Source organism: Orbicella franksi, chromosome 10, assembly GCF_964199315.1.
Source record: "Orbicella franksi chromosome 10, jaOrbFran1.1, whole genome shotgun sequence".
Taxonomy (NCBI): domain Eukaryota; kingdom Metazoa; phylum Cnidaria; class Anthozoa; order Scleractinia; family Merulinidae; genus Orbicella; species Orbicella franksi.
Genome location: NC_138154.1, coordinates 17,423,039 through 17,445,782, shown reverse-complemented (window position 1 = coordinate 17,445,782; position 22,744 = coordinate 17,423,039). Strand labels below are relative to the sequence as shown.

General features: G+C 39.0%; 2 pseudogenes across 1 annotated transcript; both read right to left on the bottom strand.

Annotated features, from left to right (window-relative positions):
* Positions 1-7,522: 7,522 nt before the first annotated feature.
* Positions 7,523-9,698, bottom strand: LOC145501696 (uncharacterized; annotated as a pseudogene).
* Positions 9,421-20,461, bottom strand: LOC145501836 (uncharacterized; annotated as a pseudogene). Its single transcript, XR_014051263.1, has 2 exons — positions 19,214-20,461; positions 9,421-18,953 (listed from the first exon to the last, which is right to left on the bottom strand). The product of XR_014051263.1 is annotated as an uncharacterized LOC145501836 (transcript).
* Positions 20,462-22,744: the final 2,283 nt, after the last annotated feature.

The following is a 22,744-nucleotide window of genomic DNA, read 5'->3' as shown; positions in this document are numbered from 1 at the left end:
CCAATGGATGAAGTCTCTGATGCAAGTTTCCCCTTCAAAATTGAACAACTCTTCGGTGTTAGAGGTAGCAGCACATAGTAAATTGGGAATGTGTACACCTGTATCTTGCACGGTTTCACTGTCCCAGTAGACGAATATGTGAGGTTTTTCTTGAACCGATGTCGAACGATCTCTTTTTCTCTTTAGACTGTGATTCTTGACTTAGTTCAATTTTTTTTCTAAATTGGTTGGATTTTGAATGAAGCACTGATGATGGTTCAAATTCTTGTACTCTGTACAAGAGGGGCATTCGTTGGTTCCACAGACATGATTTGAATTGATTTCACGAGGGCGAAGCAATTGCATGCACTTGCTGCATTTTCTTTTGCTACTGGATACACTTTTACGTTTATTGTTTGCTTCTTTTCCATTTTCTTCACTGAATTTGGTATGATTACTCAAGCAATGGGTTCCAAAGACTTTTCGTTGACATCTTCCACACTTGTAAGTTGCTCGGTCCCCTTTTTGAACTTTGTGGTATTCTTCACACTCAGTTTGAAAACAGGATCCACATTTTCGACCATTGCACGCATGGGATCTGATGTTGTTGTGATCAAAGCCTTTTTCACATCTCAAACAGAAATGATTTCTTCCCATGAAAACTTTGAGTGAGGTACACGCATGGTAATGTTCTCCTACTTTGATGAGGATAACTTCTTTTCTGTAGGGTTCGTAGGAACCTTTGTAAATTATCCTGTAATTCTGATCGACCGAGAGTATGATTAATCTGTGATCGGGTAGAATGTCTTGGAACTTTTGAATTTTGGGTAGACCAGAAGTCATCAGTGGGATGTTGGCAAGTTGGTGTAGGGCTGTGGCTTTTTTTTCTTGAATCAGAAGACTTTTTCTGAGATTAATGTAGTCGGAATGTTTACTTCCGTGGTCAGCGTGAGCGCGATCATGGTGACTATGGCTCGAGCACAACACAATTCGTCTTGGTTTTTGATCTTCACTACACATTTCTTGATGTCTAGTATCTTTTCGATGGCCAGTTGTCCTTTACGGATTCTTCGATTTCCACCTCCGGTTCCAGGATTACGAATGTGTGAAATGTTGACAGAAAAAGTATCGTTTATTTGGAAATTTTCGTTTGAGTTCAGCATGGCCGAAATCTGTTGCATCATTTGTGTAGCTCTCAACTCATTTCCGGTCCAGTCACTCTCCTGCAGGGAGAATGCTAGCGTGTTGTAGTCGATTGGAGTTGATGTTGACGTATAAATAATCTTGGGGTCTTACTTCTGGATCGTTTAAGACTTGTTGTTCGATGCTGCATTTGACGGCTTGCTCTAACTGTTGCGGTAGAATTCGTTGGATGGTGGGATTGAAATCAAGTTCCCCAGCATGTTGAACCAGTCTTCCTGTGTAATTTCGATGTCTCACTCCCAATTGTCTCACCCGTCTGTCTATGTGAGGAGTCAAAATGAAATCGAATCCCCTTTCCAATTCATCGGCGTGATTTGCAAGGAGGTTGTCTTTTTCGTCGCTCGAATCAAGGTCCATTTCAGTGTCCATCGCGATCGAAATGAGTATGAACAAGTGTAGAACCAACTTTTTTACAGTTGAATTTACAGTGTATTTTCCCGCTCTTTTTTATTTTTAGCTCGTAAAGGAGGGATAACCCCTATCCCCCTAATTTACCTTTTTTGTGACGTAGTTCAACACGTGATGACTCCGTTTATAAGTCTTCGAGTCTCTACTGTTTGTTTGTGTGCTTGTGTATTCGATTCAAAGTAAGTCATGTCTTCGGAGAATTGTTTAATCTCTCTTGAACCATGTACTCTCGGTCACAGAAAAAGCTTTACACCGTGTTGTCGAAAAGTGTTCCATCATAGATGTCTTAACCACTTTTCTCATATCATGCACTGTTTTATTTGTAAGCGAAATGTTGATGCAAGTAGAGGTTGTTTTTATAGAAGTAAGTGCTCTGAGACTATCTTTCATTGGGACTGCAAACTTGATGAACAGAGAAATTTGCCTTTGAATAATAGGAAATTTCCAGCTTGTGGTTGTAAATGTTTTGGTGAAGAGAAGTTGACTATTCACATCGACGAAGAATGATAAAGTTAAAGTTTGTGACTGATGGACGAAGAACGACTCATCTAAACATTGACATTTTCTATTTGCCATTTACTGTCAGACTCATGGGAGAAGCCACACCACAAACCGTATTCTTTTGGGGAATTACAGGATACTTCTTTTACTTCTTTTACACTGATTTGAAGAAGAGGTATGTTGTTGGAGAAAAAATGGAACGAATTGAATAAACTGAGATTGATTGTTGAGTTTTGGTTGGAGAGCGAGAAAGAAAACTGTTTATCTGACTTTTATTTGACCCTGAAGCTGTTTATGGATAAACTGTTCATCGACTATGTAAGTTAGAGACTTTGCTTCGTTCATGAGTTCCCTGCACTGAGCTGCTGCTGTCTTCTTAAACCGGCTGGGAATATGGGAAGATTTTCTTTATCAACATTCAGTAGGTTACCAGTTTCTTCAGAATTGGCTGTCATGCTCTCCTCTTTGGGAAGGGGAAGATTTTCCTTATTGGCATTGAGTAGATTATCAATTTCGTCAGAACTGGCAGTCATCCTCTCCTCTTCGGGAAAGTCTGTTACTGGTAGTGCATTGTTGATGGGAAAGATGAGATCTTCATCAAGTATGAAAAGGGGTGAAGCCCTATAGGCTTCACTTAGATTGTCAAAACCCCAGTCAGGCTAATGTCTGAATATTGCAAACGTGTTTGCATGGAAGACGGGTGCATTGCCACCCTTTACATGTACATGATGGTGTTGCATCATGCCTACCAAAGGAAACTTTGTACCACACATCTAGCATAGCTGTTTGGCTGTAAACTTCACACTGACCTTCACCTTTAGAGGTTTGCTAAATCTATCTTTTCCAAACAGTACTGTACTATGTGTCGTGGTCCGTTGTGTAGGTAAGGGGGCATCTCCAGATCATACCTTTTGTAGTTGTTGGACAACCTTGTGTTTTGCTCAACATACCTGTAATTGTAAATTTATATTGAGTGTCAGTTTGTTAATTCTCTACAAATTATCATAATAATATTTTCAAGTGGAGAGTTGAATAAACACTTCTTTAGCTGAGATCAGAGATTTTTAATTGTTGATGGAGGGGAGGTTCAAATTAAGACAGGTTTCTAGGTTGGAATGAAAAGGCAAGATTCATCCCTCGTATGACATGCTTGTCCATTGCATTGCACTCCCAGTTATTTTCGCAGAACCTAGAATTGTGGATTGGTACTGCGTCCAAGTAACAGAACCCTATGTGTAAACTGGGGAACTACAGTGTTGCTCATTTCCTACATGCATATTTGCTAATACAAAGGCCATAAAACCATTGTTAGTTTTGACAGAATGATATTCATTACAGCTTACTCAGTATACTTGTCTGGCAGGAATTGTTCAATCAGAATTGTCAGCATGGTACTAAGCTTTGCACTTTCTTTTTCCTTCCAGGTATTCATGCTTAAAGGATTTGTTCTGCCTCTCAACTCAATTGGTAGTATTCACAGAACACAGAAGGCGATGCTTTTTGAATGCCCACACCCACCGCTAATAAAAACAAAATGGGAGAAAAAATATAATATCTTCACAGAAGTATTATATACCATAACAAATATGTGGTTGACAGCACAGCAGGTTAGAGTCACTTCAGTTATAGAAATAAATGATTTGTAAGCCCAGTGGATACAGTTTCTTTTTTTGTGTACTTTTGTTGTGTTTTGGTTATTTTTGTTATGTTATTTTGTAATGCAATCAGTCATTGAATATAAGAATTCAATTATTATTTGATTTGTACCCCACATTTAATAGCATAAAACAAATTGACTATCGGTTGCAATCACCATCTGTGTCACATTAACACTTAGTCAAGGCAATGTTTTACTTGTGGCAGAAATAGCAAATATAGTGTCCTTATTATTGCAACCCTTGAATGCCTAATTCTTATACAATGCAAAGTGCACATGTGTAATAAAGTATTCCCTTGATACCTTGTGCTCTCTTATCCAAGTATTGTGGAACCTAGTTCGAGCAGCTTTCAGTTCTGGCCATAGCCATATCTCCCATTCCTCCAGATCTGCCAGAGCCTTGTTGTACTCTTTCACAGTATCAGCATGGGCAATTCATCGGAAACGATGGCTTGTGGACTGAAACGAGATTTGTAGCACCTGTCAGTGTTGGTTGAGTTGGCGAGGCTTGAGCCAGTTCTATTTCAGACAGGATGACCGGTCCACTTGTGGAGCTGGAGTTTAAATTGACCAGGTTTGCTTCCACTATGGAGGCTATCATCGCCGATAACTGGTTGGGAACCTGCGGTGCAGTATTCGTAGCCGGAGAGTTGCTTTCTCAGAAGTGAGTGATCAAGATGCAACGCGGACCGGTTTGGTTTAAATGGCATTGCGACAGCATAAGACGGAGAGTCTCTGTGGGCATGGCTGTATAGTTAATGGGCAGATTGTTGGCTGACATTTGCGATTGTATGGCACCAGAGGTTGGACTACCGGGTCTGGTTTGGTTTGCAGCGGCTTGAGAACAGTTGCTGCGAGTTTTACGTGATTACATTCATACATGAACTTTATTTAAGCTCGAATTTCAGAGTAGCTTGACAAGCTAATATTTCCGAGAACAAAATATTTGATAACGAAAAAATTAAAATAGAAATTGCCATTTACATATTTACAATTCACTTATATTAACTAATTATAAAATTGTCATTTACATGTTTCATGAATTGGTTTTACTGATGTGCTTTTTGAAGTCTGAGAAGTTACATGACCTTAAAAAATTGGGTGGAGAATTCCATTCTTTTGTTACCAGATAAGTAAAGGAGTGGAGACCAAAAGTTGTAGTTTTAGGTTTGGGCATTTCCAGTATATAGTTTCCACGCATGTTGTATGAAGTAGAACGGAATGAGAACATGTTTCTCATATATACCAGATAGCTAGTGAAAAATATACTTTTGTACAAAATAGTAAGGAATTTACAGATGCGTTGATCATGAAGTTGGAGACAGTTTACCCTGTCTAGCAGCGATTCAAAATCGCTTAGAATGAATTTCAAAATCCTTTTATTAAGAGCTTCTATTTTGTCCCTGTTGTTTGCACTGCAAAAGTGCCAAACTGTTGAGCAATAATCAAATGAGGGAGTATGTAGGCCTTATACAGTTTCACTAAAATGTCTTTGCAAATAAGGTTTCTGAACCTAAGCATTACATTAAACTGGTTGTGGACTTTTTCGCAAATAAGAGATATGTAATTGTGAAAATTTAAATTGTTATCAATGTTCATTCCTAAAATGTCAATTGAGTCCTTCGTAGGAAACGAGAAGGTGTGTTCCAATTTTCCCAGGATCAAAGCCTGATGTTTGCTTTCATTGGCCAACATTCCATTTTGCCGGTACCACCTGTTTGCTGTCTCGACCGAGTTACGCATACACCCATTTAGCGGAACAGGATCACTGTCCGATGAATAAATTTGGTGATCTGCTGCATAAACATTTAACTTAACATCCCCGCAAAACAAGAAAATGTCATTTATGAAAATATTGAAAAACATGGGACTGAGGACGCTTCCCTGAGGCACGCCTCGTCTTGCATGTAGCCACTCTGAAAAAGTATCCCCTATCTTGACCCTCTGATTCCTTGAGGAAAGGTAGTCCTTAATCAGGGCACAACTTGCCTGGTACAATCCTTTGGCTTTGAGCGTCGCAAAAAGAAGAGAGTGGTTGATTACATCAAACACCTTTGAGAAGTCCGTAGATACAACTGCCACAGTGTCCCCGTGATCTCTCATCCTTCTCCATTCCTCCGTCATGCGTAGCAGGGAAGTTTCACAGCTGTGAAATTTCCTATAAGAGCTGATATAGTCCGATAGAATCGAGCTATAGAAATCACCAAGTTGCACTGCCAGGAGTCTTTCAAATATATTATTTAGCGCAGGAAGTACAGTAACTGGCTTGTAATTTGCTTTATTTAGTTCATCGTCCTTTTTGAATAGTGGTGTAATCTGTCCCATCCTCCAAGATGCCGAATACCTACTCTGATCAATAGAGCAGTTGAATAGCACTGTCAGCAGCTTGGCGATCGCAGAAGCAGAATCCTTAATCAGCCTGGGCAGTAACATGTCGTACCCACATGCTTTGCGTGTATTCATGTGTTTAAGCAAATTTAGGCATCATAGCTGAAATATTTTGCAACGCAAAAGCCAGCAGAGAAAGCGGAGAACGGCCTAGCTTGAATACTGGCTCACAACTGGGACAGGGTCAGAAAACAATGGGATTTTACTAACTGGGGATTGAAGGAGTTGGGAGGGGTATAGAATGCTGAAATCACATGAGAACATGGTGGAAAATCACTGGGAGCTTTGTCGTATGATTTCCCAAATGGTAAAACTATTGGGTTGCATTGGTCTTTGACCTAAGGCTATTGCACAATGGCTAATAGGGGGAAGATAACAGAACTAGTGACAACCTTGCTTAGTTCCTTGACCCCGAGTGGGGGATAGGGCCGGAATAGTGACAACCTTACATGACAGCTATTATGTAGACTACAGAGCTCATTAACCACAGTTTAAATGCTCAAACTTCTAATTCTGAGGTTTCTAGTCGGTATGGAACATACCATGTAGTAGTTAGGGGAGGGTTGCACTTTTGTCAGTCACCTAAAGGTGGGGGTCAGGAGTTTTTTTATTAAAATGCAAGGGAGGGCCAACACTTGTTTTGGAAAAAATACCAAAATTCCCCAGCCCTCCCCCCCCCTCCCCAAGAAAAAATGTACCTTTTTTAATGTAAAACTTGTTAGTAGCATTTCAGAGATTCTACATGCTAATCGGCGAATCTAGCCACAATTTGCAATATGCTGCAGTTTTGACATCCGAGTAGGCAAATCTTGCGAAAACTCCAATGTTTTGAAATAAAATGATTGATTTATATTGTCATATTTAATACTTCTCTGTTTGATGTCCCTGTTTAATGGGTAATGTTGGCATTTTTAGGCACAAATTAACTACATTTTACACCACATGTTACATATGTGCAGGACAAATTTAATTGTCTTAATTTGTTTGGTCCATTTGGAACGTATTTAAACCCTAAGCCTAGCCAGGGTCAATTAGTTCAGCTCTAGATACCTTGCAAGCTGCAGTTTTAGAAAACCTCTCATCAAAAAGTGTGTCTGCAACCATCATTCCCTTCAGACATGATGTTTTCCATTATCTTTTCAAGGGGAACGGTAAAAAAAAGCCAAGACATAGGAAATTTATTGTTGGAAAAACAAGATTATTCCAGATGTGCATTCCCAAATGACTGGGACAAACTTCTGGGTAGCTTAGGGGATAGAGGAAAAGTTGATTTTCCTGTAGAGGCATGTCTATTTATTTCGAGAAGCCCAAAAAATCATACTGTGAGTAAGGAAAAGCGATAATATCTTCACCCAGATATCATATAGAAAAGATAAGCATAAATTGCGAATTAGTGTATTTCCAAAATGTGATTGTATTAATTGTAAGAGATTCACTAAAACAACTGTACTTCTGAAACATCAGTGAAAAAGTTAACAGTGATAGTGAATGTAATCTCAGTTTATTTCTGTATTCATATTGATCACAATTTTCTACAAATATATAAAAATGGCATGTATTACAAAATATTGTACATTGAAATAGAATTATTACACTCGTAAACAATTTCTCAATTTATTGTTAGAGCATATCAAATATCTTATCTCATGAAATTTTAGAATTATAATATATTTTAATCAGATTTGTGCCTCTTGTTCTCCCAGTCTCCCTCAGCTCCTCTTCCCAGTAACTTGCATTTCTCTTTGAGTCTGGTCTTTTAGACCTTTCTTGTAATCTTAGCTCCCACTGCTGTGATTCAAGCTGTAAAACATCTGTTGGAGCATCCCATTTGTTAGACTTGTGTAAAACAATGCTTCTAGCCTTGTCATTGTTTTTTTTTTTTTTCAACCCCCTGCCCTTTGAAGAGTTTTACTGTTTTATATTTTTCAAAAAAGTTTGGAATATGGTATACCATAGCATGCAAGTAGAGGGTCACATTTGTCCTCTGTACCCAATCCTTTTGTCTTGCAGTGATGTGAATAAGGTAACCCAGCCCTTGGCTTTTGCAAAATAACTGGCCATGTCTTCATTTGATGATTCCTTGCTACGTAGAAACAATGGAATACAGAGCATCAAAGTCCTCCCAACGTTTCTGAACAGTTTTCACAGTCTCTGACTGGATAACACCAGGAAGCTTGCTGGGTAGACCTTTTAGTAATTTTTTTTTTGTCAGAGCCCGGAAGACTTGTAAAGTCATACTGGCCAGAACCCTTGCCATCTGCATTTGTTTTTTCCCAAATGTCAAAGGAAATCCCACAGGATCTAACTGTTTTTTGAAGTTCATTTAAATAGATCTTTTTTTGGGCCACTAGTTTTTTGTCCCAATTATCTTTCTGATCCCACTGCAAAACATCCCTAATTAAGTTTTCAATTAAAACCTTCAGTATTCCGAGTAATAAATGAAGTTGATCTAGTCTTACATGATCCATTTGTATGATAATTAAAGGTTTGTGTTCACAACAGTATTTTTCTTTTGCATTTTTTTCTGTGCCAGCTCATTCATTTCCTTTAAGGTTCTCCTTAAATCTGAGTAGTGATAGTAATCAAAATTAAGGTCCATCTTCCAGCGGTCATTCCTGTGGATTTTGCACCGTACACATGCATAATATAATGTGGCACCTTTCAGTCCCATCATAAGTAGAATAAATTTGCAATCCCCACCCAGAAAAAGCTCTAAATTAATCACCCCGTCATTGACCTTAATTTTCTTTTTACTATTTAGCTTGTTGATTTCTTGGAAGACATCTCCAAAAGACTTCTGCAATGTGTTATAATTTTCTTTGCCCTTGACAACAGCTATTGTATGGTTGCCTTTGGCTACCAACACGTCATCTCCCAAGTCAAGAAGGGCAAAACTCATTAATATAAAACTAGAATTGCAGGTCATTCTTGCCTCATCCCCAGAAATTTTAATCCGTGTGGTGTCTTCATGACCATTTGGATGACTTACCAAGTAATCTCTTAGCCTTTCTTTTAGGAGATCACTGAATAGCTTATGTGCCCCTTCTCCTGTACCAGGAGTGCGTGTGATATGGCAGATTTCATTCAGTTGATATTCGTCTCTGCTTGACAAGGTAAGACCTTGGCAAGCCACTTATGGCCATCGTTAAGTCATGGTCAAAAGAGTCCCCAACAAAATGTGTCAAGAAGAAAAAGAACTTTCTCAACAATTGACTTTCCTCCAAAGAAAGAGCTTCAAACCCACCACTTTGTCTTTCTCCATGGCTAGATGATGCTTCTTTCCAGGGATGGAAAATTCCAACAAATCAGCATTTGTGTGTTGTGGTCTCACTGATTCTTCACCTGTCCCAGATGTAGATGGGCTCTGTTCCTCTGAAGTAGGGCATGAATTGTTATTTTGCTTTGTTGCCTCACTAAGAAATTCGTGCCAGGCCTTTAAGAGTGGGTAGGGAAAGAGGACATTTCTAGTTACTGCTTTGGCAGCATATGCTAATGAGGGACTGGTATTTTCAATTGATAATTTCCATTTCAAAAATGATTCAAACAGGGCAATATCAGACATTGTGCTTCAAACAATGCAAAATATAGGGAATGAATTGAAATCTCTTTAAGCCTTTGAATACCAACTACGCATATATGCGTAATTAATGGTCGTACTCTTTGTACCACTTGTGACGTCATCAATTTAAATGTCATCAGCTATTCTTGATAAGCAGATAGCAGTGTTAGGCTAGCCCTTGCCGCACAATGGTCAGGTTTAGATATCGACAACATTCTGACATTACAAATCGAGAAACAATGTTATCAGTTTTGGTACAAAAACGGTGGTAAAATGGTCCACTACGCCTATGATTGATCAAGGTCCATTTCTAGGCTTCTCCCGTAATTAACATCCAACTTTTCACTGCAGCCAGAAAGAACATGCAATGCAAAAGGTAGCCAGTGTAAAAGGGCCGAGAAAAACAGAAAGGAAAGGGCCAACAAACGAAATTGAGAATGGTTAATGAAAAAAAAAGTCCAAATTTTGGCTTATGCGCAGCCCGGAATTGAAGTTTTGCGCAATTTTGTACCGAGTCCTCAAAAAATCTCTCCTTTTAGTAAAAAAAGCTTTTTTTTTAGCAAAACTTAGGCTTATTTAGCGTTGTGGCAGCAAAAAAACCTGACTAAACAAACGGTATTGTTTGGCGAAGGTTTGGTATTCAAATTGTTAATACGCAACATTTCCACTTTTTCACGCATGTCAGAGGCTGAAAATCTGTATTTTATTTATTGATGACCACACTGTTTTCGGCTTTTGCCTTAAGGATAGCTTTGTAATCACTCTGTTTTTGAAAATGGCGGCCGAGGGAAGTCAATTTTTCTCACAGTGAGGTAGAAATTGTCTTGTTCATCAGAAATCTCAGTTGGTTGAATGTGCATGCTACTGTTGGAAGGATCGAGGCAAGTTGGCTGTTAGAGCTGGAGGAAAGATGTGAAGCTTCTTGTTTGTTAAATGATTCCTGATCACAATTGCTATAATTGCTATGCATGTCTAAGTGCAGGTCTTCATTTTCCGGATCATTTAAAGAGTCAAAGGAATGGACAAGATTATTGCCTTCACTGTTTCTTAAAGCTTCTAGTGCTTCTGAGAGAGCATCTGCATCAGTTTCAAATCTTGCTCTATTTTGCTCAACAATAACGTGCTATTCAGACTCATAGAATTTAGATGCATATGTCTGTTCACTACCTAGAAGAGTATCTTCATTTCTCCATAGATAATACAGCATAAGTAAGGGGTGAAAATACTTTTCAGGCTCTTTTGTCTTGTTTGGTGTATGATACCTTACTACAGCCTTAGTTTTCCTTCATTTGTTGACTTCATTAGTGTTAAGTGGTTTAATTTTGGGAGGTAACAAGCTGGCTACATCTGTATTTGCGGTAGATTGAACATGCAATTCTGTTAAATCATCTGTAAGAATGTCTGGTTGTGCATCATTTTTTGAGGGATCAGTATTGTATTGTTTATAGTAGTATGCAGCAAATTCAGCCAGACACAGCTTATCAATGGTAGTGTTTGAAGCCGGTCTGATACTGTGGCGTTCCATTATATTTGATTTGTAAATATCTGTGCTGTCATCATCTAGTTCATCTAGTTCCTGCTGGGTTTTTGTAACTTGAACTCTTTTCTCTGGCAAATCAGTGCTCACAAAGACCGTTTTTGGGAAAACTTTTCTTAACCAAAGTTCAGGCATGCATCTGTTTACACATTCTTTTGAACTCACTTCTCTTGTGGAGAGAAAGGCTGCCCCTCTTTTTCTTAAACTGTCCCTAACAGGCAAATTCAAAGCTGTAGCTTCCTTTGCTGCTTGCACGATAGCTCATGAACATTCTGTTTCATCCTTTGTGAAGTATGAGCAAACGACAACTACTTTGTTGCTGGGGTAAAAGGTCTCAGAGCTAATGTTGACTATAATGATTAAAAATAGGCTGTAAGTCAACATTAGCCGGAGAAAAACAAAGCTGGTGCAAACATAGCTTTCAGAGAGTGCTTAAGTCTTAGTAGGTCACTGGAACAGGAAGATTTTTGTCCAGGCCGCTTACGCAGCATTGTTATGACAAGCCAATCATTTCCTAGGGGACCGTGGAGCAAAGTACCTGGCTTGTTGAGAACTGTGCACTCCCTTGGCCTGGTCAGGGTCAATTTGGTTGACTGTGGCCATGGCAGGTCCCAGCAGCATGATCACTGAGTTCGGATGGCTAGCTTTCTTCGAATTAGAGCTTTGTAGCGTGTGCTGTGGAGATGAATTTGGCTTGGAATTTAACTGAAAAGGAGTGCTTAACCCTGTAGTATGATTCTGCGGAGGAATTGAGGCGGCTGGCGGGATTTCATTGTTGTTTTTTTGCTTCGAGTGGGGGTCAGTCTAGAATCGAGTGTGTAGCCTTCACTCTTTCTTAGTAGAGGAAAAACAAAAAGCGATAACTCGCTTAAAAGGCTTCTGATCGAGCTGAGAAGCGCGATGACAATAGAAAAGACAACAAGACATTTTTATTGCAAAAATATCAAAATTTCAGCTATAATGTCGATTACCGTTTTTCCCCATACAAACCTTTATAAATTCAAACCGTTGTAACACAACACCACCATATGCTGCAAGGCGAAGGTCACGTTTTGCGAAACCAAACTCGGTGGTTATGTAATAGTAGATGTCGGCAGTAAATATGTCATGTTTCACACGCTGAACGTTCGAATAAAGATTTTTAAAAAAATAGATAACTCCTCGCATCATGAGCTTGGGCCGCCTGTGGTTGTCGTATAACATCTTGCATGTTAAAGTACAGATTGGCGGCGGGGGTGTAGTAGAGTCACCAGAATTAACGTGAAGGAATTGGGGGATCGCGGATATAAGGCCATGATATTGAAAAAAGTTGCAATTTAGCATGTATTTAATGCGCAATGAAAGGAAAGGCAGGAAGCCTTTTGTTGTTTGTAGAAAGGCACTGATCGTAAGTGGAAATCCAATCTGGCAGCGGCTTAAGTTAGAAAACGTACTGTTTCTTCTGTTATTTTTGGCGTAATTTCGACAATTTGCAATGCACTTGCGGATGATTTCTATTCGTACCAAATGAATGGCGAAAACAACGCAGCGGAATAAACAGATGGTCCAAAGTGCAGAAAGACGCTCACCGCCCAAACAGGAAAAGACAGTTTAAGCAACAACGACAACAACGCCAAGGATAACGTCGATTAAAAAAACGACTTTATAGTCAACCTACAAATCTTGTAAGAATTTAGGTTCATTCAGTTTGTCTCTTACTATCACAGATATCCCAAACTGAACATATAAGACAGCATCAAAATTCGAAAAATTATGTAAAAAATAAAGAAACTTTAAAAATTGGCCGTCGTAGTTCGCGTTCTCTCAAATACGCAGAACTTGGCCATTTCAAGTTGCTGTTTTTGTAAAGAACAGCAAAGGAATTAACAAGGAATTATAATGCTCGCTTACACAGCCATCGTACTCCAATGATATCTTCAATTTCAAAACAACAACTATTTGAGCCAATTTTTGAAATGGTTGGTGTCGATGTTTTCTGTGACAGACTCCTTGATTTGTGAATACACCGATTCAATGAATATCGTGTGTCAAAGTTGCTTCAAACTTCTTGTTTAGACTAAGCGTTAGGCACGTAGGCCGAATGAACACACAGGATCGGTTGCTGAACTCGTTGGTTCGTTTGGCACGTAGGCCAAGTGAACAGTGAACTCGTTGGTTCGATGCGTAACACAACATGGAACGTATGATCCGCGAATTCCATTCACTTTTCACAGTTCAATTCAGTATACAAAGTCGAAACACCTTCTAAAATGACTTACCTTCTGTTTATTTCCTAAACCCGACACGTTGCTAGGAGCATACACTGTCTACAGAAGCTAATCCTTGCCAGAATCGCAGAATCTTTCGAAATAACAGTACTTTTACTCTTGTCAAAGTCATGTCATCTTGCATGTGCTTCCAAGCTTAAATGCGGGAGGTCACTATATAAGGAAATCTTCCTTAGGAAGATTTTCATTAGTTGACTATTAACCTAGAAACACGGCGGACCAGATTTTGAATTATCCCACGCATCGCGAGAACAAATTGGGATAGCACGATATATTGTACTTTACTATTGGTTAAAATAAAGAATACATACAAAAAAACTGTTTCTATTGGTCTTTGATGAAGTAATGGCTAACCAAAGGCGAAAGATTGCGTGTAGCACACGTGTTTTCGTAGCGAGGATTGCGTTCATCGATCAGTGAATTTATATTCTTCCTCAAGTCTTCCCTGCGTATCTTCACCGACTGAAAATGATCTGTGTTCAAGTAAGTACAACTGCCGCTTGTCGTTTCTTAACTTGCTGTCGGCCATCTAAGTTAAACTGTGGTACCTGCAATGCAAGGTTTTGGTCGAAGTACCCGAGAACGAAGTGGGGAGAGTGGAAGCCGTAATGTCGGCGCGATTGCCACAAGAATGGCGATATGTTAGCCACAGACACGTTTCTCAGCCGTCACATTCAAGTGAGTACTGCTGTATATTAAATTATTGTCATTGTAAATTTATAGCAACTCTTATTTGCTGTACGGTATGCCCTCAGAAATATTGTTATGTAAATAAGCTGAACTATATTTACCAGGGTTTCGTTATTGATGTTATGCGAGTGTTGTTCCAGAAAGTTTGTGCATTCAATCGAACAAATTTACTTGTAAAACTTGAATACGCATAATAGCTCAATAGTGAGTTACGTAGTACCGTAACTAGGTATAGAGCGAAAAAAACTCGGTTAGTAAGAGGTATATATTTCTAGACTGGAACTATAACACTGTTACAATTGAGCATTTTGGCTATAAACAGTACTGTCTTATGGCATAGGATAATGGACTGATTTCCTGATGTTATATATTTATGTTTTTCAAAGTTGTTTCAAACATGTAAAACAGACAGCCTCCCTGAACGTGAAGGTTTTTGGACGGAGATTTCTGTGGCCTGTTCTGCGGGTTGGCCGGCGCACATCCTAAAACAAACTCACTGATGTCGCTTCTCTGTTGACGTTTTCATTCTGTAGTGACATATCCACGTCAGTATATAAAGGAAAACAGCATAAATTTTACATTAAATTAACTGACATTGGCATATGGTAATCCTGTCAGAGAGGGAAAATATTGTCTTTTGCTTACCCAGTCCATTACTGCTAGTGCAATGCGCATGTTAAAAGTACGGTCAGCAAAGTGAATTCTCTTTGGGCAGTAGATAAGGATGCAATTATTAAATGATTCCACCCAGTAGGTGTCGCGGCACTGCAATTTGAAAAATATAATAATCGTATAAACAGTTGCTTCTGGGTTATTGATATCCATTAATGTTATTTCCCCTAAATAATTAGAAGTTTCTTTGAAGAGAGGTTATGGTGAACAAACCAAGAATAATACCCACTGAATGCTAATTTACCAGGTAGTAGTCCTCAGCCAGCTTGTACACCTTAGAGTCCAAAATGAACCTCCGTAGGGCGGCTACTGCTCCTTGATTAGAGATTTTCACCTTGCTGCACTGGTACCCAGGTTGCTTACATTTAGATTCTGGATCACAACCACCATGATTGCCCTGCAATTGTGAAAGGTTTATGGTTCAGTTTTCCACATTTAAATTTTATATCAGCATTAACTAGTAGTTAGGTTGAAAATTTAAACATTTCATAGCCATCCTTATTTACACTCAAGTTAATAGCAATCATTGAACCTCAGTCATATTGAGATGACTGGTTTAATACCTGATAGTGAGCAACTATTGTCAGCAGCCTCCATCTTAGATCATCTGCACTGATACAGTTTTTCATTGAATAATAGAAGTGGTGTTTAACACTGGCCTCTGCAAATTGAAATGGTATTAATTTGACAAAAAATAAGTTTATACTGCTGCAGAGCAACTGTGCCTAAGGGAATAAATGAAACTCATTGGCATAGAACCTGCCTTGTATAATTTTTTCTCTAACAGACAATACAGCTGGATTAATTTTCCAGAAAGGAAAAATGGATTACAGGTATACATACGCTTGTCTGACAGCTCTGCAAACCACTTCTCACCTTCCCATTTCTGTGCACCACTACTTATTTCTTTCATGGCCTTTGCCACTCCCTTAGTTCCTATGAGGCAACAACAAAAGTAGAGAAAATAATTTTTTGCTGGTAGAGAGTACAGATTATTGGTGTCTAAAATAAGTACATGCCATCATACAGTGACATTATTTAGGTGATTCCTTACCATGCCAAGTATCAAAAGAATTCTGGATGTTCTGTGTCGCCAGCCAGTTCTTTATTTTTGGCACAAAATTATGTGACACCTCTATCACAGTGAGTCCTAAAAGATGTAAAATTAATAACTTATAATTTACAACTGGGAGAATTGTTAACCTAGAGAACATCTAGATCCATATAACTGGTACAATTGAATAACCTTTTGTTTGAATGGCAGGGATAATTTTCTGCATTGCCTCGAACTCCCTCGAACTCATGTGTTTGGGAGCTGCAGAACTCTGCTTTGGTAACAGTCTGGACAGCTACCACATGTTGGGTCCTGGTAGGAATTAGCAAGGAGTGACAGGCCTGCACAACTTCTAACAATGGAAACTTTTGTACCATGTAATATATGACCCCTTTATAGTTTTGCTCTTACGAGTATGTCTTTTAGGGATTTACCTCTTTTATACGATATTAGTGGTGGCTCTTTGAAAATTTGCCGTAGAGAAGGCTGATTTTGTATCAAGTGCCATTTTTCCATTAAAACATTTTTGAGGTTGGGCACTGATGGTTGATATTGTGTTACAAAAGGCAAGAGTTCTTTCCGGCTTTCATGTTTTTGTCTTAGCGCCAATTCCCTTACTGTGAATTTAATATCTGAAAGGAGTGTTTCGATCAGATTTTTTGGATAACCTCTAGCAAGGAGACGTGATTTGAATTTGTAAATGTTCTCTTCAAATGTTGCTCTTGAAGAGTTAGTTCGTAAGAGTCTTAGAGCTTCGTCCTTCACGAATCCCTTTTTGACACCCGGTGGGTGGCTAGAGGAAAAACGAGTGTATTGAAAGGTTTCAGTTGGCTTAAGGGGGGGTTTTACCTGAAAAATGGCCTTTTTTGCAACAATTGTAACAACTCTGATTTTAGACAAAACCATAACAAACTATATATCACTGGAAAGCTCTTGGCCTGTAGATTACAAAAATGTATATTTCAATGTGTTAGTGATTATTGTAACTTGACACCAGGCTTTTAAAGTACCACATGCTGTGCATGACCCATGTGTACTTGAGAAAAGATTTTCATGTGTAATTTAAAGAGAGAATGGTCATTTTAATTTTATTTTAAAGTTAACATATTGCTTGCTGGGATGAATGAGGGATTTTGCCAAATTTTATAATACCGAGTCCCAACTCCCATCTAAAGTTGCACAATCAAAATCAAGAAATTATTTTTTTGATAATTTCTATCCTATGCAATCTATGGCAATTTCCCTCATTCATCCCAATTAACTCAATGAGACCAACAAATCCTGAAAATTTCAGGTCAAAAGCTTAAATCCTTCTTGAGATATCTTTTCTCAAAAGCAAAAATACCGCATTTTGAGAAAAACAGCCGTAAACTTAAGAAATGCAATTAAATATCAATTGCTTTGAAATTACAATGGTAATGAGAGAAATACAGTTCAGATTTTGTTCACAGAAGCCTGGGGTAATAATTTAAAACCCCCCAGCTTCATATGTCACTCCTTCGATCTCACGAAGGGCTTCCTCTCGCTGAATACACACAAGCTGAAGACCCTGGCGACGCCTTTTTTCTTTATCAGTTGCCTGAATGTCTGCTTTTCGTAAGCGTTTCTTGTCCTTGAGCCCAAAAGCATGGCTGGTGTATAAGCCACCAGGAATGGAGAGTTTTTCCATTATCCTCTTCCTACATTCCGCTCCTCTGTGAAAATGGCATACTGCAGATGCTGCAGCACAGCGGATAACTTTAGCACCATGATGTTTGTGTTTTGGGCACCGAACCCACACCATCGAGTTGATGCACTCGTTTGGGTTTTGAGTGGTCCCACGAACACACCTCTCAAGGAGCTTAGTGTCACTGAGAGTCGTGAATGTAGGTCGCAATACTTCTAGGAAAACTTCAGGCAAACAGTAATCACCTTTATAGGTGGATGTGCCCGTCGCCAAGTCCTGCTGCCATTTACACCAGGAGCTTTCCCCGGGTGGACAGAAGCAATGCTGTTTAGCAGCATCTCCTGATTGGACGCTGTGGTTAAGAATGGCAATAATGTTCTTTTTCATTGCGTAAACTGCCACATCAACTTCCCTGTCTGATGGATTTGACTTTGATATTGTATTCTGACGAATAGCCAGTCCATAGTACTTCTGAAGTTGCTTTATTTTGGTTTCAGTAAGTCGACCATGCCCTCCTATCGGCTTCCCATCTGTAAGTTTGCCTTTAGTTCTGGCTTTCAGATTAATTAAGTGTTTGCCCATTCTCTTCTGGACATGGCCCACACAGTCCAGCTTGATGACTTTACAGTCATCATAGACATTCTCAACTGTATTAAAGGCTTTACTGTCACCATCTGACACCATCCATTTGTAACGAATGTTGTGGAGTTCAATTGACCTGTTCCAAAGAACAGCAGCACCTTCAGCCTCCATAGCTGGTGAACTTCCTGTAAAGTTAATATCGCATTCTCCAGATGCTACGTGTTCTCTTCTCCATTCCTCAAATATCTCATCCTCTCCTTCACTCTGGGATTTTTTTAGGGCGCACTTTTGGCAGGCTTTGGATAACACATGGTAATCCAAAACCTCACCAGTGTCCACAGAAATCACAAACACCACTCCTGTCAAGGCAGTAAAGCCTCTCTTGGCCCATGTGCCATCAAAGCTTACGGCAGCATCCAGAGTCGCAGTGTTGTCCAATTCATCATTTCTTCTATGATGACTTGCCGAAGCCTTTGGCCTGCACTTATTAACTCCTCTTTTGCCTCATCTTCAAGAACATCTAAAACGCTATCCACTTGCTTATAATAAGCACGTGTGGAGAGACAAGGCATGTTCATCACCTCACAGAAGGAAGCAAGTCCTTCATATCCAGTGCCTGATTCTATGGAGTGATAAACAGCTCTCCTGTTCACATCATATGACTTGCCTCTTTTCGTAATGTTACCTGATGTCATCAATGGGCTGCTTTCCTCACAGGCACTACAGTTAACAGACAAGTTTGACATCAATCCTGCACGAACAGAGTTATTTTCTTCAAGGGTAAGGTTTGCTGAAGTTGAAATAAAATGAGAAGCACGTAAGAGAAACTACAAGAACAATTATTTGAACAAAATGTCTTTTAATAAAATTAGCAATAATCATCACTATTGTCATATGAACAAGAGGCTTCTTGGCTAAGAAATTAAGCAAAGAAATGTTGCTATTACAGCAGACTTTACAAGCCCCTCTTCCAGGCATCATTTTTATTGATAAAGTGTTGGGTCTCTAACTTCCTGATTGTCATATACTTATAATATTGACTTGGCTTACCTTCTTCACATTTGTGCACAGAGGAGAGCATGGATGATAGATTCTTTAAATCAATTAGTCTGTATCCACTCGAATCTACTTCTATTTTGGTTTCTTCATCAGAACTACCAGAGGATTCATCCGTAGATAGGTGAAGTTTCATTTTTTTCGAGAGGAGCTTAGCGGTTTATCACTCTTGTCGGCGGATGATTCATCCGACACATCAGATTGATCAAACAAACCGCTAGGACGATCGATCAATTCAGTGGCATCACTCTCTTTTGCTGGAGTTTTCTCTGATGATTTTTCTCTTCTGCGTGACCCACCAAATCCTTTTCCTTTCCTAACCTTTCTATAAGAGCTTCGCTTTTCCTTTCCAGTCATTTTTGACGACAATAATTACTTTAACCGCGTTCGATATTTCACAAGCTCACTAACTCCTGATCAAATGTATCCATCCCATAGTGCAGTTTCTAGGTTTCCGCTTCATGTAAGAGTCACAGAGTTGTCCACCTTTGTTTCTGTGTACTATCCAGCTTTTCTGGGGAGGCCACGAAGCGGTAAACAGGACCAAAAAAAACAACTTACGTTGCCATGGAAACGAGATTTGAGCTGAATACCTCTTGTCAAAAAGTGTCCCGTTCACATAAAAATATTGAAAATAGGCACCCAAAGCACTCCCTAATGTACACTTTAATGGTTAAAGTTGCTGATTTGACAGAAAACAAAAAATCACTTTTTTGGACAAAATTCAGGTAAAACGCCCCCTTAAAGTGTGTTTTTATATCCAGGATGGATTGATCTCTAAATCGTTTGCCTTTGTATACAACTGTATCCAGAAATGTAGTTTCAGTATTTGAAATTTCAGCTGTAAATTTGATTGTAGGGTGATGTGAGTTTGCTTGTTCGATGAACTTGTCTATATCAGGTTGGCTGACATCCCACAAAGAAAAAATATCGTCAATATATCGTTTCCAGATTGTGGGTTTTGCGACGCTATTGCTAAGAATCTCTGTTTCGATATTGGCCATAAAAATATTTGCAAAAGCAACGGCCATTTTAGTACCCATGGCGGTACCGTGGATTTGTAGATAATTCTTACCGTTGAATTGGAAAGAATTTTCTTTCAGTATCAGGCTTAGCATTTCTTTGAGATATTGTGTGGGGATAGGAGGGTTATTTCTGTGAAAGTTTTCGTATGCTCTGCATACTGTAGTTATACCCTCTTCTTGTGGTATATTAGTATATAGACTTGTTACATCCATTGATACAAGGAATGTTTGTTTATTCACTTTCGTCTTTTCAACAAAATTAATAAAATCTGTAGTGTCTTTTAGATAAGATGCTTGTGATATGGAAATAGGCTGAAGTAATGTGTCAACAAATGCTGATATTCGTTCTGTAGGCCCACTGCAGCCTGAGATAATTGGTCTTCCTACTAGAGTAGGTTTGTGGATCTTTGTAAGGGTATAGAATTCCGGAATCCGCGGTGGATTTGGTGTTTGAGATAACCACTTTCTAGTCATGTCATCAATGTAGTTGCCACGGTGTAGTTCTGAGATCAAGCATGACACCTTCGTATGTGTTTCCTTAACTATAGGCTTGTCAAGAGGCTTGTAATTATCTAGGTCATTGATTTGGACTTAGCCCTCTTGTATTTTATCATTTTTATCCATGACTACAAGTGTGCTTCCCTTGTCTGCTTTTTTGAAATTAAGATCTTTGCTTTGCTGTAAAACATTTAGCGCTTTACATTCTTTGCGTGACAAGTTTGGTTTTTGTCTGGTTATTTTTATCTCCGCGATTTGTTGTTTAACCTCTTCCAGGTAGGTTTCTAATGTGACTGATGGTTGGACTGGCGGTTCCCAGTTTGATTTGACATAGAAGGGATGTATTGATTTGTTTTGCCTGTGAAAAATGTATTTTAAGCGCATTTGTCTTGCAAAATCCTTGTAATCTCGCAAGAGTTGGCACCGTATTTTAGTTTTCGTTACTGTGGCGGTTGGTATAAATTTTAATCCCTTTGATAGCAATTTAATTTGGTTGTCAGTCAAATTCGCTTTCGATAGATTTTTAATAAATCTATCGTTATTTTTTGTAAGAGAAGAGGTTGATAGTTTTCTGCGTTCATTACACTTTTTGGTTTTTATTTGTGTTTTTGTGATTTTTGATTTTCCCTTCCTTTTATTTTTTCTGTCTGTGTTAGCAGTGTTAGAACATTCAGTGAACAGACATGTGTACTTTTCAACATCTTTATTGTTTACAACTTCCTTTAATGTTGACAGTAGTGTAGACACATTTTCAGCATCGATTCGTAGTATAGCTGCTAGGTTTTTTACACTGATGTCCGCCGATAGCGGTTTAGGTTTGGATTTGTTATTTAAGCCTCTCTCTGGAGTTCCTTTTCGGAGAGTTTTACCTTTTTCTTTGCGAAACTTAATTTTTTGTTTCTCGAGGCGGCGGTAATTAAACCTAGTGAGTGCTGATAGAAAGCCATGTTCTGCTTTTTGTTTGACCGCCTGAATGTCTTTTTTGAACTGTTCGTCCGGCGGGATATTCGCCCACGCTCTGTATCGTAACGACTTTGGACAGGTCTTATTGTCCAAGTGTGTCTGTAGCTTCTTTATGGACTCCTCAGTTCGTTTTATTTTATCCTCCAGCGAGTAAAGGTTTTCTGGTTCCGCTTTTCTTTTTCTGTTTTCTCCGTTTCTGTGGTTTTTTGCTGTTGTCTCTGATGGTGTTTTGATGGGTTGATAACTCGTTATTTCGTCCTCGGGCTCTGAGGCACTATCAATGTCGCTGTCCTTTGAGCACCCGGCCATTTCGTTCTCATCCAGTGGTGTGTTTAACGGGCTCGTATCAGACAACAGTTTATCCTCCGTGTCCATGATCAGAACAGCAAGCAATTTGTGGTTTTAAGCAAGACTGCAGTTTCGAATCTTCACGATTCTCGTCAGTTGCTATTTTCAACTATTTGTAAGTGGAACAGTAGAGTGTTTAACTCAATTCTGATCCACCAAGGGACTTTTTGGCAGTTTGGGTTTATATAGCCACAGCATTTTGAAGTTGGGATCGAAAAAGGCGCATTCTGATTGGTCCTTGCCAGTCAATCAGTTTGCTGTATTTTCGATCCTATATGCTCTCAAGCTCTAAGTTGTGTTTTTGTAGAGGTGGTTAAGTGGATTTTTTCATAATATAACATGGCTTTTGAGTACTAGTATGGTTTTGTGTTAAAATACACTATGTTTTGAATGCTTTTGCTCAGTTATGAAGTAAAGCGTTCAGTATATCGTGCATATTTCTTGATATATTCTTTAAGTTTTGTACGGTACACAATGTACAGTATTGTGTGTTATTTTGAGGTTTCGCGTGTCAGAACAGGGCTCTGTCTGGAAAGTATCACAGTAGGAATTAGCAAGGAGTGACAGGCCTGCACAACTTCTAACAATGGAAACTTTTGTACCATGTAATATATGACCCCTTTATAGTTTTGCTCTTACGAGTATGTCTTTTAGGGATTTACCTCTTTTATACGATATTAGTGGTGGCTCT